This window comes from Eschscholzia californica, unplaced genomic scaffold (genome assembly GCF_041429995.1).
Source record: "Eschscholzia californica isolate CP2 unplaced genomic scaffold, dmEscCali1.0.p SCAF_3, whole genome shotgun sequence".
NCBI classification, from domain to species: Eukaryota; Viridiplantae; Streptophyta; class Magnoliopsida; order Ranunculales; family Papaveraceae; genus Eschscholzia; species Eschscholzia californica.
This window is the reverse complement of record NW_028238420.1, coordinates 13,753,801-13,773,077: the sequence shown is the minus strand read 5'-3', so window position 1 is coordinate 13,773,077 and position 19,277 is coordinate 13,753,801. Positions and strand designations below refer to the sequence as shown.

The 19,277-nt window shown below is 34.1% G+C and overlaps 1 pseudogene across 1 annotated transcript; it reads left to right on the top strand.

Moving 5' to 3' along the window:
- The first annotated feature begins 7,783 nt into the window (after positions 1-7,783).
- Positions 7,784-10,360, top strand: LOC147548558 (protein LIGHT-DEPENDENT SHORT HYPOCOTYLS 10 pseudogene; annotated as a pseudogene). Its single transcript, XR_015237528.1, has 2 exons — positions 7,784-8,456; positions 10,232-10,360. The product of XR_015237528.1 is annotated as a protein LIGHT-DEPENDENT SHORT HYPOCOTYLS 10 pseudogene (transcript).
- Positions 10,361-19,277: the final 8,917 nt, after the last annotated feature.

Sequence of the window (19,277 nt, the reverse complement as noted above, 5' to 3'; positions counted from 1 at the left end):
TTTGACATCATCACCGTCTATCAACAGTCGGCCAAAGCGGCCTATAAATTAAAAGGACATCAAATCACCTTGGACAAGTTACAGACTCCAAAGTTCAATCAACACTCATGAAGAGGTTCCCGAGCTCTTAAGGTTCCCCCCATGTTTCCAGGAGCTAGAGCTGGAGCAGAAGCAGGATTGATCGTAGCGGGAATCAACGGTGTAGATTCATTCATGAAGATGTGATCCAACATCAAGTCTTCATTGTTCTGTCTGATAGTGAGTGACAAATTTTGACATGAGCAAAGATCGTGTTGCATAATAAAAAAGATGATATTGTGATGATGAATATGGTGTAGAAACATAAGAAAATGGATGCTGTGATGAGAGAATATTGTATAGAATAATAAGAAGATAGATGTTGTGAAGGAGAAGATTGTGGTGGATAATTATAAGATGGAGGTTGTTATGGCGAATATGGTGTAGAATAATAAGAAGACGGAGGTGATCTTTAATATGATGGGTTTTTTCTTATAGGTTCTCCAGGATTCTATTGATAATCATCGGCTTACATTAAATCCTTGAGTCATCCTCCCTTGAGGAATATGATATGATTGATTTGTATTGAATTATTTAGGAAAAAAAATTCCAGAATTTTGATGAACTCTGATGCTAGTTGATGTAGATTGTTGCGGAAGCGATAAATTAATGGAATCTACCATTAGAATTACGATAAACTAAACTAATTTAAGATAAACTAACCAAAAAAGAAGTTGCGATCAAGATACTTTTTATCCAATATTGGAAGATGTAAATAAATAGACTCACCTCCATTTCATAGGGTTTAGATAGTTTTAGATATACTTGAACCAGCAAATAAAACAACTTCTAAACTAAACTCTTCTTAATTGCTATTAACCTAAGTAGAATTCTAAAATAAGGAAACTTTCTAAAATTTGGACTCTATAGAAACTTGCCAAATAACCTCATTTGGGCTTAGCCGTGTATGGAGGAGTGACCCATTAGGTAGATGGTCTCCATCACCGGGTCAGAAGCATAAAATAGGGAGATCAACCAGAGTAAGTCCAGTCTCCTCGACCCCAAATATGTCGGAAGAGAGCAGCAATGACGTGGAAGGTTAACCAGAGCCAAAGATCCACTTTTCTATAACGAACCGTATGTGTCAAAAAATTCGTCGGAGTAAGAAGATACGCACTCATCATATATTGTCCTCCTAATGGTCGTATCCACATGGTTATCATATGAATTAATGCCTTATCACTGCATCATCTCAATTGTGCTCTACCGAGGTCATTCAAACCTATATAGCACATCAGGTTAGTTTTAAAAAGTGATTGAAGGTCATCTTCTACACTTCGTCTCTTTGAATTATTTCCTTTAACTACAAATACCCCACTGGCTTGGGCTTCGGATTATGTTCCACTATTTTTGCAGATCCTTACATGCCTGAATTTAATGAGAAAGAGAAACGAGTATTCATCGTCCGGTCAGAAGGTTTTGATCATCAGGTTGATCTGCTGAAAGCCACTTTCCGACATCATTAAAGGCGATCCTAACAGGAGTGGAATGGGTAATTTCACTCAATGTGCACCATGTACTTAATCTTTACTTACTTTGATATACACATGAAGTCTGTTTTTAGAAAATGGTAATGATGGAGACCATCAAGAAGGGCCTCACGGCCGAACTAGTTAGAGGGCCTCATGGCCGAATCCATTAGGGTTAGAGTTTAGGAGTTTCCATGTTTTAGTATTTCCTACTAAGTCTAGGTTTAGAAGTTTCTATATTTGAGTATCTTTGATATTTAGGATTCCTAATTTGAGTCTATCTAGAAGTTTTTAAGTTCCTATAAAAGGAAGTCAGGTATGTCCTTGTTATGCAGATCAGAGAATATTATCAACCAAGTTTATTATTAATCAAGTTATTAATCAAGTTTATTGTTTATCGTTATTTTATCAGTTTTATTTCGTTAGTTTAGTTTATTAACAATGGTGGATTCCATTACTTTTACGCTTCCGCAACAATCTACATCAGCTGGTATCAGAGCTTTAAGAATCTGGGAACAAATAATTTTTTTCAAATACTTCTCATCTTGAATGTTGGAATAATCTTCCGCGTTTAGGTTGGGATCCTTTAAGAGATGCACAACAACTCTATGTTGATCGAAAAGATCAAAACAAAATTAATGTCGATTCCAAAATTCCTATGTTTGATTATCAATATCATATAGATTTTTGGATTCAACAGATGGAAGATTGGTTTATAAACCAAGAAGTCCATGACGAAGATAAGGTTTTTGTCATCGAACAACACTTGTCTAAAAGAGTCTATGAAAAATTCAATAAGATGCAATGGAGACTCATTGATCAAGGAAAAAAATTCGTCGATGATTGGACTACATTGAAAAACATCTTTAGGTATGTTTTTCTTCCTTTAGATGAATATTTTTCTTATGTGGAGACAAAGATTGAATCCAGTAGACAGTTCTCGAATGTTACTTCGGTCACTGTGTTCGATGGTATTGAAGAAGTTCTTGACAAAAAAAATAAAATTTTCTCAATGACGGAGGAACAAGAAGAACAAAGTGAATTATCCTCTTTTAGCTTGAAAATGTCAGTTCATTCTAGTTTAGATTTGATTAAGCCATATTCGAGTTTGGTTTATAAGCAACACGAAGATGAACGTGGGAAGATCGTTCAAGTGAAGAAATTCAAGGTTGATTTTTCCATAAAATATTATGTGGTGTTTGTGGTCTTCTTCATCAAATTAAAAGATGACGGGAGATGTTGCAATTTGTTGGAAGTTTCTTTCCTACGTTTATTTTTGCAAGATTCTTTGCACTATGAGATTGAAGCTAATGATTTCGTCCAAGTGGGTGTCCTTCGACCCCAATGCACCGTTCGCTCGAAGTGGGAATTAAGGATTGCATTGTTGAGTCTCACTTGAGGGCAAGTTCGTTCTCGGTCGGGGAGTATGATGGAGACCATCAAGAAGGGCCTCACGGCCGAACTAGTTAGAGGGCCTCATGGCCGAATCCATTAGGGTTAGAGTTTAGGAGTTTCCATGTTTTAGTATTTCCTACTAAGTCTAGGTTTAGAAGTTTTTATATTTGAGTATCTTTGATATTTAGGATTCCTAATTTGAGTCTATCTAGAAGTTTTTAAGTTCCTATAAAAGGAAGTCAGGTTTGTCCTTGTTATGCAGATCAGAGAATATTATCAACCAAGTTTATTATTAATCAAGTTATTAATCAAGTTTATTGTTTATCGTTATTTTATCAGTTTTATTTCGTTAGTTTAGTTTATTAACAATGGTGGATTCCATTACTTTTACGCTTCCGCAACAATCTACATCAGGTAACTTGGTGATTGTGGTGTCACGTGACGCTTGTTGTCGTGTAATAGTGGTTTCGTTGCATGGTGGTGGCGCGGTCGTGGTTGTGGTTGCAGTTGTAGTATAGTCATTGTGTGGTTATGGTGGCGGTGCTGTTGAAGAGGTGGTGGTTCTAATGTTGTACACTGGTGGGGGTAGTTGAGGGTGGCAATGATCCATGGTATCAGGTATAATTGGATCTGTCTAACACCTTGTGCTGGTCTGGAGGTATGATGATTGTTGTTTGAGGGAGCGTTTTGTGATGGTAGTTTGGAGGAGTGTAAACAAGAAACAAAAAATGGTATTTAGTTATATACTCTGATCTCCACATTCCTTTCTAAATTCTACAGGCAACCCCTGAATCTTTATACAAGTCAAAAGAGCCCCCCAGATGTGAGTCCCAACTTTAGAGAAACTACTGAAAATGAATATGCATAAAATGTGCCAATTCTAAAACTTTTAATCCATCAAAAGCAACTATCAATTATTTTCGTTAAAATTAAATAAAAGTGTTATTGATTTGTATATTGGATAAACCAAAAGCATAAGGATCAACTTCATGCATTCATACACCAAAAACCCATTTTTTACTTATAGAGTGCCGACCGATTATAATATTGAAGTATAAGTGGGTGTCGATGTACTAGGGAGACCACCAACGGGCTGACCAAGACAAAAGAAGAATAGAAGTTTCTTAGGCTTAGAATTTATAGAGTGCAAACTCAATGAGAGGGTCTGGGCTCCTAAAACTCAAATTTTGAGAGCCCAACCCCTCACATTCCCATCTTAACTCCGAGAGCGGTAGCCCCCCCCCCCCCCCCCCCCTCCGGGCTCCCAAAGGGGAGGGGCTACCGGCCCCAAATATAACCGTTGTGGGCTCTCTCTAAAAGAAGATTCACCCCTTTTTTCGGTTTTTTTTTAAATCTCATTTAAATGTTTTTTGAAAAAAAGAAAATTTGTTTTATATCCGTTTTTTAGTTTTTCACTAATTTGTTTTAATTTTTTCTTTTCGTTAATTTTTTTTTTTTTAATTGTCTTTCTCTAGAATTATATCAAATTTTAATTTTATATTTGGAACTTGAAATCAAAATTCCGTACACGTACATTACACATATATATAATTTGGGATTGAGATTCTTTGTTGAGTGTGCGGAACAATTAATAGTTTTGCGTGAAATTCCTTCCGTTACATCTTGGACCATTGATATTAGTCTTTAAAAGTTTGGCACAAATTGAAAAATGACCCCTAATGAGTTTCGACAATAAAAATATGTCATAATACATGTACAGTATAAAAATAATAATTTTATTTTTTAATTTTAAAATTTTCACTACATAAAATAAAATATGTTTGATGCTCCTACTTTAAATGAGTTCCAACATTGATAATCACGCTATTTGTCAACCAAAATATTCAGTAACTAACAAATGTTAACAAAAGCATTCAAGATGTATGTAATCACGCTATTAACTTGAAACTCCATCATAATAATCATCCTAACCAACAAAATATCATAGCTTCTCTTATATAACTCTGATGGAGTAGTTGTAAATGAAGGAGGTATCTTCTGATCAAGGTGACAATGTGATCATTTAATCGATAGAAGAAATGATGAAGATCATTAAGTTCAGTCACTTTAAGAATTATTGTGTTTTGATTGGCGAGCTATTGAAGTATTGATGACGATCGGATCCTACAACGGGTTACACACTAAAAACATCAGCTTGATTGGAAGAAATGACTTGTGGGAACGTGTGCATGGCTTGAGGCAAGGCAGAAGAACGACCACATTATCTACAAGGGCTGGCTAAGTGCACCCAGGTCAAAAAAATACGCTGCACCTAGGTCAAAGGCCTTGATTATGATCAAACCTTTGCACTAGTTTCTTAGTTGACAACTGTCTATGACTCTATGTCATATTGTCCCTTCCTGCAATTCAAGGTTGGGCTTTACTTCACTCAGATGCATGTGAATAACACTTTTCTCTGGAGGTATTTTGATGAACAAGTATATGTGGTTTCAACAAAGAGTTGGGACAATAAAGTTTGTCGCCCGTCCAAATTTATATGGTTCGAAACAAACTTCAAGACCATGGTTTGACAAATTCTCATTCCTTTCGTAAGCCAAAGGTTTTTTTTCCTCGTCAGACTATTCTCAGTTATGTTCATTCAATGGTCCAACTGCTATATTTCTATCTATGTAGATGACATCACCATCTTTGACCATGACAATAGAAAAACACGTTTCTTTTGACAAAGTCTCAATATATGATTTTCTCTTAAGAATCTTGAGCCTTTAGTAATTCTTTGGCCTAGAGTAATCTAGGTATCCCAATGGTATTTTTATTTGTCAAAGAAAATGAACTTTGGACATTCTTCGTGATTCAGATATCTTCACAGCCAAACAAAGTTCATTCCTAATGGAACTTTGGACAATCCGTCTTCGTTATGCCATTTTATAGGTTGACTTTTGTATGTCTCTATTACATGACTTGATGTCGCATGTTTAATTAATTGTGTAAGTTAATTTATTCAACATGTAGGTTCTACCCACATTGATGAATTGACCGGCGTTCTAAAATGTTTAAAGGGAAACATTGATCATGGGATCCTTTTATCTTTTTCTAGTTAGTTCTCTTACTATTCCAGGCTTTACTGACTTTGACTGGATTACCTGATTACTCCTTGGTCTACCACCAACTGCTTTAGTATGTTTAGTGCGATCTCATCGTCCTACAAATCCAAGAAACAACCAACAATAATTCGATCTTCTGCCGAGGCAAAATATATATATCGCGCTCTTCCTTCCTTGACTCCAATAGTCCAATGGTTAAATATCTTCGTGAATACCTACAGATCTTTATTCCGGAACCATTTCAGGTTTTCAATGGCAACAAGAGCTATATGCTTATCACCACCAACTCACTTTTTGGTAAGTGAACAAACACATTGAATGTGTTCGTGAGAAACTTAAAAAAGTCTCCTTCGGACATCTCATCTTCGCTACGCAGATCTGTATGTAGTTGATATTTCAACAAGACTCTTGGTTTTGACCAATTTAACTGGTTGATTTCAAAGTTAGTTTTGACTTGAATTTCTTCCCTAGTTCCAACTTACCAGAGGATGGAGGGTTATTTAAGTGGGAAATGATAGAGTGACTTAGAATTTGATACTTAGATGATGACATGTTTCCTCAGTTGGAAACAAAAGCGATCCCCGCCGTAGTCAAACTTTGAAAAAACCTTGTCTTTAGTGAATTCCACGTCATTATGTCATCCTCTAAGTCATCCTCCAAATCACTCTAACATCTTCCTATTTAAGTAACCGTGGGTCTATATACTATAGGCACCGCCTATTGTCCTACCTAGGCAAAAGAAGAGATGATTCATTTTAGGGATTCCTGAAACACTAGGGTTTCCAATAATCCAAACTCCTGTGTTTCTATTTCTGTAAATTGTGTGTCTCTCTTGTAACTGTCTATATATTTATATATATTCATTCAACCTTATCAATAAAGACCACCTTTTGATCATCAATTTCATTCTTCTGCCAGCTTTATTGTTTACTCATAAAACTCCATCCATGAAGAATCTTAACTTCAAGAATAAAAAAACTAGTAGGGTTTTTAATCTGTAAAGTAGACTAATTGAAAGGTATGAAGAGGTCAATGAGAACAACATCATATGCAACAAAAACAGATAAAATCTATAGAGATCACATTTGGTGATTGTTTAGTAATATATCTTTTCTCTAATGAGCACTAGCAATGATAGTGGTGTCATACATGATTAAATATTCATAAAACAAATAATATTTTTCTAATCTCATTCATGGTGAAAGTGAATTTTTTTTTTTTTTTTGTAACATATACTACGCATAATCCGTATCAAGTTGTAACGAGATTTTTGGAGAGATCCATTATGAATCCCTATTGCCGCTCGTACTTTATAAGAAGAGTGAATTAATACTAACATATGTTATGTTCATTAGTATTTCTAGTGAAGTATGATCCATTAGTATATTAAAACCAGACACATCCCCTTTTAACACATTTTCTACCCATCTTGGTGATCTATAGTAGATAAGTCCATAGAGTAACAAGCTAGTCGTTGTTAATTAAATATCTAATAACAAAATCAATAATGTTCATTAGAATGACGAATAATTACGTAGATGGCGTACAATAATTGAATATAATATAATTTATTTATTATTTATTTTAATTGGACGTTTTAAGAATTTAAAAGTAGAAAGAAAGAGAGAGGGCGAGGAATGAAGAAAAGAGGAATAAAAGCAGGTTAATAGGGCCCCATAAAATGTCTCATCTTAGGCCCATGATGTGATCTCTTAGGTCCTTCTACATTTCACCATTATATGATTCTTTACCTCTACCCCTATTTTTATTGCCCTTCTTTTCTAAGAAATCATATAGAGTTCACACTCAACTAGGTGGTGGTGGTGGTGGTGGTGGTAGTGGTGGAAGTTGGAGTCCGTCGTGATGATCTCAAGTCATAGTACGAAGGATCGGACAGTAGAAGGATCATCGTCAAGATCCGTCCCCGACAATCATAGACAGTCTCCGGTTCCGTTAAGTCGTTATGAGTCACAAAAACGTCGAGATTGGAACACTTTTGGTCAATACTTAAAGAACAAGAGACCTCCAATTTCACTATCAGAATGTAATTGTTCTCATGTACTTGAATTTTTACAATACCTCGATCAGTTTGGAAAGACAAGAGTTCATTCACAAGAGTGTATGTTCTTTGGACAACCCGAACCACCTTCACCATGTACATGTCCATTAAAACAAGCTTGGGGAAGCTTAGATGCACTAATAGGTCGGCTTCGTGCTGCATACGAAGAGAATGGTGGATCGGCAGAAAAGAACCCTTTCGGACGTGGTAGTATTCGTGTTTACTTGCGTGAAGTAAGAGAAACTCAAGCTAAAGCTAGAGGAATTAGTTACAAAAAGAATAAGAAGAGGAAGAAAAGAAGTACTCAAGTTATGGATACCGCTTCTGCTGCTGCTAGTGAAGATTCAAAATCTTTGGTTCAATCCTCGTGAATTCTTGTGAGACTACATGGTAATTTTATAACTTAATTAGTTACATCTTAAATTCTAAGTTCATACCATCCATCCAAACACATTAAAATATGCTTTCATATATAACATACAATTTGATATTAAAAGAAGTTAGTATACTTCATATATATATATATAAATACAAACGTCTGGGTATATGCACGACCTCGATATACACGCACCAACGAGACGTAGTTGACCTCAGATGAATACATTCCTTGTCTCATCTAACTCGTAAGAGGTTAACAAAAAGGGATCTACCACGCCCCACAGAAACCTAGTATACCGATACTGGTGATGAATAGTAGTTATGAGTTATATATTCATGTATAACTCTTTTATGCACATAATGCAATTAAAGGCTTTAGAACTAGGTAGGCTCTTCCATAGAATAGCAACAAACTAGGGTTATGTGTATCCTGGTTTTAGTTAGGTGCTTACTTTTTTCCATTAGTTTTTGGCTCTTCATGAGATTCTTTATGATTGTGTGCCCCCCATGGATCCCAAACAACATTCATGATTTGCTACCCTTAATGGTGTCCATTTTTGCAATTGCAATTTGTTTTATAATTCATTTTGAAAATACTATTTTTATTTATACTATTATACTAAGATACAAATTTTATAGGAATATATATAGAGTTTTAGAGAATGATCATATTACAGACAATATTTAGTGGTATATAGAGTTTACTGAATTGTGTTTGGTGATTTTGAGATTATCCTTATCTCAAAATCCAATTGTATATGAATCTCCACTTGAATGTGTATGTGTCATCTGTGTAACCATAAATTGATCACTCTTGTCATTTTCTCTCCCAAAAACATAGGGAGAATACATATATGATTAGTAGCATCAGAAATGTTATTTGGCCCGACGATAGGGGCCGACCACAGCCCGAAAGCTGAATATGGGCCTTAGTAGCCAAATAGTAGTACACTTATCGGAAAACCAAAAGTACAAGCTAAATACCATACGGGCCTTAATGCAACCAACCTTAGAGCTATAAACTTAGCCAAAATGATTGGAAAACCAAAGCAACTCACAATAGTTTTTCAGGTCCACCCACCTTTGCTGTAGTGGTTGGACACCCCTCTTAAGTCCATGAGGTATCATGGACGTGGGATTGAGTCTCGGTGGAAGCAGTTTGCTATCAAGATTTATCCTATGTAATTTAGGCTATAAACAATGTGATAATTTGTCGGGCTTTAGACCTCTTTGTTGTTAGGCTTTAAGCCTCTTTCATTCTTGGTTTAAATTAGGCGGTTATCGTGCTTATTATATCATGATGTATCAATGCCTTGTAACGACTAACGAAGATCATTATCGAATTCTCAAAAAAAAAAAAACAATAGTTTTTCAGAATAAAACCATAAAAGTACATGCTTTGCCTTGGAAAACCATTCCAACTATATATACGGTATTATAGTATGATTACTCTAATTTAGATTAATCACAAAGCACTCGGAAAGTAAGCTCCATATACTATAAGTTTCTAACTTTTTTTGGTTTGTTTAATCGCTTACATTCCTTTGATCTCTATCACATGATCTCGGACTTTATTTTTAATTGCAATGTCATTGTTACTTCTTGTTTTAGTACTATGTGCTATGTCATTTTCTTCCAACTTCTCCCTTATTGAATATATTGCCTTTTCCCCGTAAAAGAAAAATAATAATAGTTCAGATACATTCTTGGACTCCATTTTTCTTGCAAGTTCCTATTCATTTAATCATTTTGGAAAAATCGAAGAATCACTTGTCTCTTTTGTGCAGGAAGGATTATATGGAAAATGCTAGATGGCCCGACCTGAAAATGGCCAGAAGTGGCAAAACTTGCAATTCACGTAAGCGTTGTGATTTCAATTCTCTCTTTTCTGGCCGTTTTTGGGCACCTATGTCGGCCACGTACTATATAGTTAAATTTATTGAGCAGGCAAATGCTCTAGATGAAGATTGACGTACTATATAGTTAAGTTGCTTACCAACGTTGATCGATTTATGATAGGAAGACTTGTTTAGGGTTTCCATGATCGCTCTTTAAAGCCACAATACACCAAAATGCAATGCTTTTATATGTATGCATTGCTATTATTGTTTGTATATTCTATATGATTGTAATTAAGATGTGAACTTGTTTTAGTTCTCTTTTATTTATATCAATGACTCTTGTGAAGTGTTAAAAGCGTCCCTGTAAGTGTTGAAGGCACCTACGGAAAGAAAATTTTAGGAGGCATGTGAGGGAAAGAGGCACCTACGACACTTGTGGGGCGCTTTTAGAACTTCACTTGACTCTTTTTTTTTTTTTTTTTTTTTGAAGCCAAGGGAACTTGACTCTTACTATTAGTTGAATAAGGCCTCATTTGGGTACTTATATAACTTTTTTTTTTTTTTTTTTGATGAAAGGTACTTATATAACTTATTTTTAAAAGCTTTTAAGTTCGCCCATAAAAAAAACGCTTAATAATAAGCGGTTTTTGTTGTTTGGTATAAGACATAATAAAAAGATTTTTTTTATCTCCAAAAGTTGTAGCGAGGAGTTTGAGTAAAATAAGCTAAATGTATTATTAATTTTATCTCCACAAGATATATTAATAAACATTAAGAATGTGATATTAATTTTATATACTATTAAACTAGTTGTTATGTAAGTACGCTAATAAATTTAAGCAAACTGAAAAACAAAATTGATAAATTTCAAGAATGAAAACGTAACAACTTAATCATCACTATCATCATTGACATGAGCAATACTATCAGAAATTTGATTTCGAATAATGTCCATTTGCACCTGTCGTTGTTGATTCACTATTTGTAGTTGTGTGTTTCTTCGTAGTTTTCTCCACGTTCTTCTTTATCATCGTAATCAAATACGGTTGCATCATTATCACATTTCTGCGTTAACTAATCTATAACCGTTTCTTTAGGTATAAAGTTGTGGACCGCCATGCATGCTACAACAATTAATACTTGTGATTCATATGGATATGGTGACATACATTTAAGAATAAAAAATCTTGCTTTTAGTGCACCGAAACATCTCTTTATAACACTCCTTAGTAACAAATGACGATGATTAAATATTTATTTTCGTGTTCTCACTTGACCACTACAAAAAAAAAAAAAAATAGAAAGATGGGTACACCACTCAATGGAATTTGATCAAGGGTCCAGACTACACCAAATTAGAGGTAGAACCTAAATTAAATTGTTTTGGCTTCTGCTTTAAGAAGGGAGTCATCCACCAACTTCAATTGGATTTTAATTGAAGGTTATTCTTTCTAAAAATTCAATATTCTCAACTGATCTTTGCTTACTGGTTCACCCCCTTGCTTGCTGACTGTATATCCGCTTCGATGTACTAGTACTTGCCACCAAAACTTGCTTACGCACCAAGGATTCTAGGATTAGCTTTGTATACGTACTAGGCATAATTATCTTTTTTTTTTTGTTACAAATATAAAGAAATTCTTACAAATAGAAATTTTAATTGGTTGAAAAGAGTAGAGAAAAATTGTACAATTAACTAACAACTATAAAGCTGAAAAGGTTAAATAAGAGATATAAATATAGAGATTTATAAAGTCTGCAAAAACTACTGATCCCATTTATTTAGATCATTTTATTGCAAAATGTATTGTAACTTTTGATATGGTTGCGTATTCATGCTTCGCTAAACGTATAACAAGACAACATACTCTATGAGTCGAGGAAATGTCTGAGCATAATCAACCAATTTTAGTTTCATTTTTCTAGTAAGGTAGTCAACTGTATTGCTCTTCCAACAAATGATATTTATTAAAAGAAAACAATTTCAAGCTCTGAACAATAGCAACCAATATTAGTTTCATATTTCACAAATCCTTTTCTTTTTCTTGTTTTCGTTTCAGGCGGATCTTTAATTTCATTAATATGCTAGATAAGAAATTAATTTCTATCATCACACTTTTCTTACATCTTCTACTCCTTTAACAAGTTCTTTAATCTTTAAGTGAGAAACCTTAAAGAATAAAAAACAACTATTAATTAAACTAATACAACTTTCCACAAAAAATAATAATTAAACTAATACAGCTTCAATGACCTGAACAATTAGATCTTTCATGAGATTCTTGTGGGTATGGTGTTCACTGCTCACAAGTAGCAATTCCTTTGCAACTGCATCCTTCATGAAATTAACCAAGTCATCCTGAGCTTAAAGAAGTCGTATAGGAGAAGCATTTAGCTGATGTACCAATATTACTGAGATGATGTCAAATATCAACTAAGAACTGGTCTAACTAAAAATCGCGGGTCAAGCTATAATTTGGACCTTTATTTAATAAATCAATTTATATTATTTCGGTATATACTTCAAGCCATGTTTAGATGCATAAATATTCGTACATTAATTAGTCAAACATGTATAATTTGGATATTTGGATTCTAGGTTAGGTGTCTCATAGTCGACAAAGGCAATGGGTCTGTGAACTATTTAATACCTCTTCTACTTACGAATTTGGACCAAAAAGATGTCACTAAACTTATCGAACTAACTTCTAATTGCTATATTCTTTCAACGAAATATATGCACGTTGGCACGAAGTTATATTAAGATAATATGCTTGATCAGTACTACCACAACCATATATGATTGTTAATATAATTCATACCAACAATGTTGAAGATAATCAAAATTGACCTAGTAATATAAGCTGATCTATAGTGCAATGAGTCTATCAACTCCATTTACGAGTAGAGCTAATCTATAAACTCCATTTACGAGTAGAGCTAATCTATAAATGCAAGAACAAAAGAATAAAGTTCAATTGAAGTTTTGATATGAGATATAAGACCTTATTATCGAAATGAAGCGAATAATACCTCTTCACTAAGTACAATTTAGTATAACTTTAAGTAGAAACATAACTTTTTAATTACCTCACTAAGAATACACCTGAATCTGTGAAGAAGTGGTTATATGGGTCAAAACAACACTGCATTCATAATACCAATAAGCATATTAGTGTTATTTCAATTAAGACATGTTCACAAGAACTTAGTATTCATGTCAGTAATTTGTTTAGTTTAAGAATATACCCATCAAATAAATGAAATGATTTGATATCCTTTTTAGTTCTTTATCATAACTGGTAGAAATTAAACAACATATACATATACCAAAATTTAACGTATCCTTAAAATTCAGACACCAAGTACTTTAGATAGACATTCCGTTTAAATACTTCAGATAGACATTCAGTATAGATACTTACCCCAAGTGGTTCATATACTACTGCACATAATGAACCGAAAATCTGAAATCAATACAAAAGTAATAACAATACCTTTCTCCGCCAATTCTTAGCATTATGAAGATTAAAATATAGAAGATTGATTACCCCAAGATGCTAATTAAATTAAGTTCTTAGACCGATAGTTGCCATTGCGAGTCCTATTTAGCCACCTTATAAATGAAAATCATAAAACTTGATCAAATATACGCAGACTAAGATGAACAACCATGAAGATCAAAGTACACAATACTATCTGTTGTGTTGAGATTATCAGGGGTCCAATAAAAACACCACAAAGCTTGGGAACAGATATATATTGCCTTCAGAATCTCTTTCTGGCATTTCAACAAACACTTGAAATTTACCTGTTTCACCACAAGATGAGTAGAGATTAATGTTTTTTTTTTTTTTTTTGAATTGTTCAGCGTGTGCCTCGAATCCTTGACCTCTAGGTGGAAGATTGTACCTCTTACCACTCCAACCAAGGGTTGTTGGCGAGTAGAGATTAATGTTGAATATGAATATAAACAAGGATAGAAAATGGAGAAGATACAAACTACAAATGAGATTTATGCAAGAAGAGGAAAACTGACCTAACATGAATCAATTCTCCGCAAACCAAAATCACAGTCAATTGAAAAATTTGTATATAACATTTAACCACAAAGTATAAAATGGACAAAAGTTGTAGAGGAAAACTTACTTGACTTCATTTTATGAGAGTAGTGAGGATAGCTTGCTGGGAGAGAAACGCTGAGCATGGAAATGAATCGAGAAGTGGGAGAGAAAATGAAGGGGAATGAGGAATCGAGAAGTGGGAGAGAAGAAGATGAAGGAGAATGAGGAAGATGGACCGAAACTGGGAGGGGAAGGGTTTTGGGAACAATGGACAGATGATTCGATTGACGAGCTCAATTAAAAGAATTGGTGTCAGATTGAACGGACCAGATTAGATGAGAAACAATCTTATTCAGGAAGGTGTCCTACTCGAATGTCCACGTGATTGTCCAAGTAAGCACAATGGTGCATTTATTTTGTCTTAATCATCAAAACCCACTCTGTTTTGTTATATAGATTTATAGAATTGTACAAGAAAAGAAAATAACATAATTAAAATCACAAGAATAAAATTACAGTTACAAAGATAGGGAGATACTAATATTAATTACAAAGACTATCTAAGTAGTTTTGGAAGGTTATATTGCCAATGTCTTCCTTCCATAAGATTGCAGAACATTCATTACTGTCTCTCGTAAGAGACTCAATCTCTACAACATAGAGCCCCATAGGATTTTTAAAGTTTTTGTCAAAAATTGTCTTTAATAGGACAGTGAATTTCTAACTCTAACATGATATAAAAATGTTATTTTTGAGCTCTTAAATCTAAATCTAGAGGGCCCTCTTCAGAATCTCTAAGCATCTTAGTCATCAAACTTTAGATTTAGATCAATAAAAAACTTTCTTTTATATCTACTATTTTCCTACGAAATTTAGGTCGACATGTGGATCAAATTAAATTAAGTTATCTTCGAGATCTTTATTGGAGGTCCAAAAAATTTAAGGTGTGTTTGGATTATGGAATTTCAAATCCATGAATTCATGAGTCCTTTTTATTCATGATTCCATAGACTCATGACTCCGAAAAAAAATTCTTAGTCGATTTGGTAACAAATAAGATCGTAAGATTCTTGATTCTTTCAGTCAAATTTTTTTGGCTTATTTGGCGACCAAAATAAACTCTTGATCTGCAAAAAAATATTTTATCTCTTATGTTGTAAGAACTAGAGGTGTACATTTAGTATCTAAACCGACCAAACCAATCCAATCCAAACGGATTTGAGCAGTTTGTGTAAGGTTATGGTGTCTCCTAGTGTTACTAACGGAATCTCAGACATTAGGTCCTCTCCAATGTCTAACACTAGTATTTCACAAGATCTCATGCATAAGCTAATAATTAACTAAGAGTTAGAGATTACCTTAATCGCTAAATTTTTCTTCGAACTTTTTCAATCGAATGTGAAAACCAAGAGCTCCAATTGTTGCTCCTCTACTCAAAACACCTGAATGATCAACTTGATCTCCCACCTTGTTGCTAGCTAGAACATCAATGGTGGTTTGATTAGAAGAACTACTTCTTCTTTATGACTAGATAGATAGTTGAGAGTTTTCTCTCTTTCTTTCTCTACTTGATGTTGTAGGGTAAGGAAGCTCCTTGAGAAAGTTCCACACCTTATTCAACTCCTTAAGCGACAATACGTAGAACCCTTAGTTAGAATAAAACCCTAACTAAGTTTCCATAAAAGCCCTTTTGAATAAGATTTAGGAAATACTCAAAAATAAAAACTAGTTTCTACTTTCTCGATTCCCTTGCCTTGGCCGACCATATGAGGCCCATTTTGGGAAGATCTAGCGGCCCCTACAGGGGTACACGGCCAAGCATGGACGTCCCCTTTTGGGCTCAAATCACCTCTTTTGGTGTCCGGGCCAAACACCTTTCTTTTGGGCCTCTTGTACTATCTTTGCTTAAATTTCTTTTAGGCCTATGGGACATGTCTATGGAACTCTCCCATGATTATATGTCTCATCCCTCTAGTCATATCATCCGATCAAATAGACATTCTTTTGTGTAACCCGATGTAGGATCCGATCGAATTTAGCTGCGAATTACATAATAATTCGACGATCGTAGTTGGTTTCTAGCTAAACACTATGACCCCTAAATCGTCTGGACTTGATGATCTTCTTCATTAATCGTCCTAACTGACAAATTACTTGCATTGCATCTTTGGTCGAAGGACATCTCCTTCAGTTTGGACATCGAACCAAAGGTACCCATATTGGTTCGGATACAAAAGGTCATAATTGAGGGGTTTAGTTCGGCGAATGGATCTGTCTGATGGATAACCTGACGTCTTCATAGCGTGCTGCTAATCTCCTTCTTCTTCTTCTTCATCTAATCTCCTTGTTCTTCTTCCACATCAATTCGTCTCTCCTCTTTGTTCTCAATTCAGCATGAGTCACGACTAAGTAGTGTTTTATCTCCGAGTCAGCAAGTTCATAGCTCCTCAATCCTCATACTTTCATCTAATCTTTTTCTTCTAATTTTGTCCCTCTCTCTTTTGGAAACTAATTTTCAGAAGTACCTAAGTATAATTGTAATAGGTTTTAAAGTCACAATTATGTTCTTGTTGAAGTTTAACTCTCTGGTTTGATTATCCAACCGAACCAAACCATGAGCGGATAAGCTCGGATTGAGTTTTCTAACAATCAAACCCTTCATATTAGTTTGTGGGTAGGGTCCAAAAGTCGATTACCGAATGTACAACCCTAGTAAGAATGATACTTTCTCTTAGATTGTAAATGACAGTTTTACCCTTATGTTTTCAGAATGGTCATTTTTTACCCCTATATTTTCAGAATGTCATTTTTTACCCTTATGTTCTCAAAATGATATTTTTATCTTTCTATTGTCAAAATGACATTTTGATCCTCTTTGGTTCCGAAATAACATTTGTACACCTATATTGTAAAAACGACATTTGTACTCATATATCGTGAAAATCACATTTTATTTTTAAATTACATTATTACCATTGCCACAATGACATTTTAACAACCTAAGTTGAAATTGTCATTTTAAAACATAAGTGCTGAAATAGAAATTTTGTAAATATAAAAGGGCAACGATGTATGTTTTTTTAGTATAGAAGGGTGGAACTATCATATTAGTACTATATGTGGTCAAAAAGATTATTTTAACATAACAATATAGTGGTAAAAATGTCATCCTTGCAGCATAAGGGGTAAAAATATCCTTCTTACAAGGTAATAGTAAAAATATCTTGTGACTCGCAAAATGGGTGAAAATGTCACTATGAAAAAATCAAGGTAAAATATTATTTTGACAACATAAAGGTAAAAATGTCGTTTTCATATAAAAAGCTAAAAATATTATTTCGATAACATAAGGGTAAAAAAGTATTATGGGATTATGGAAGGATAACAACGTAATTTTACTAATATATGGTAAAATAGTCATTGTGGTAATATATTGTATGGATGTCATTTTGGCAACATAAGGGTAAAATATGCCATTTCGATAAAATAATGGTAAAACTGTCATTTTATAAATATAAAAGGATAAAAAAAAATTAACGATATAAAGGATAAAATGGTCATTTTGTATTATACTAGGGAAAAAGGTCACATTGATGACATAAAGGAAAAATTTCGTGCTGACAAAGTAAAAGATAGAGTGTTATATCGACAACATATAGGTGAAATTTTCATTTTTAGTAAACGATAGAGTAAAAGTATCATTTTGGAAACAAAAGGTAAAATGTCATGTTGTCAACCTGAGGGTAAAAATATCATTTTTTCATGAGTAAAAATACTATTTGAACAAAGTAAGGTAATATTTTATTTTTAACATTGAAAAGAAAACATTGTTATTTTGACAACACAGGGATAAAACTGTCATGCTACAAAATAAGGATAACTGTGTCGTTTTGACAATTAACTGATTAAAATATCATAGTGATAATATCTTTGTGGGTTTTTTGTGTAAATCTCCAAGATTGCATCAAATCTTAAGGGGTAAATTCAGATTTTGGTTTAACAAAAATTTAGAACTTATGAATATTTCTTATTAAAGGGTCCTCTGATTTCAACTTTCCAGCCAGACCGAATCTTGAATGATTCCAACAAATTCCAATTTTTGGTAGGAACTCAACATAAAAACTGCATTGAAAGATACCATTAGAGTATTTGAGTTGTATATCATTATCCGAAAAAAAAATGACTCAATTGAGACTTGCCATATAACAATTTCAAGAGAGTTTTGCAGATTGACCACATTAAGTTATCGATATTAGGATTACACCCCCAAAAGATTTTCGTTCTAACACTAACCCCAAATGGCTTGTTGTCTATCAGAAGCTCGTTAAGTAAGAGGCGTATAAATCGCGCACGTAACTTGAGAAAAAAATTCCCCTCACGAAAATCAATAATTCTTGTTCAATCTTATTTTCTCCACTGTTTGTTGGAATATTACATGCAGAATACCATCAGCTTCTCTAATGGTAAGAACTCCTCCCCCCTATAAAAACCAAGTCATCCTCGGAAATTTTTGCAAGCAAATGTAACTTTGTTAGCTTTTGGTTGAGTGATTCGTGTAAACAACGACGGGAGGAGGGCCCAAAACGAATTTAGCTAGTCAGGTAATGCAAGTATGTTCAGTTTTGGAATGGGTCCTCGTCCCTCCATAAATTGTTTATTTAGGATACCTACAAACAGATTAGTGAGATGAAAGGTCATGAGGCGTTGGATTGTTCTCCCCTATATTCATTTTGCACAACGAAAAGTTGCGATGATTTTAGTATGTTAAGTTTTTCGAATGATGACCTTCCATAAATTGTATATTTAGACTATCTACAACCAGATTTGTGAGATCAACGCTGATGAGGCATTGGATTACCCTCTCATGTAGTCATCTTGCACAAAGAAAAATTGCAATGGTATTCGAGAAGTATGTAATGGTGTCAGGT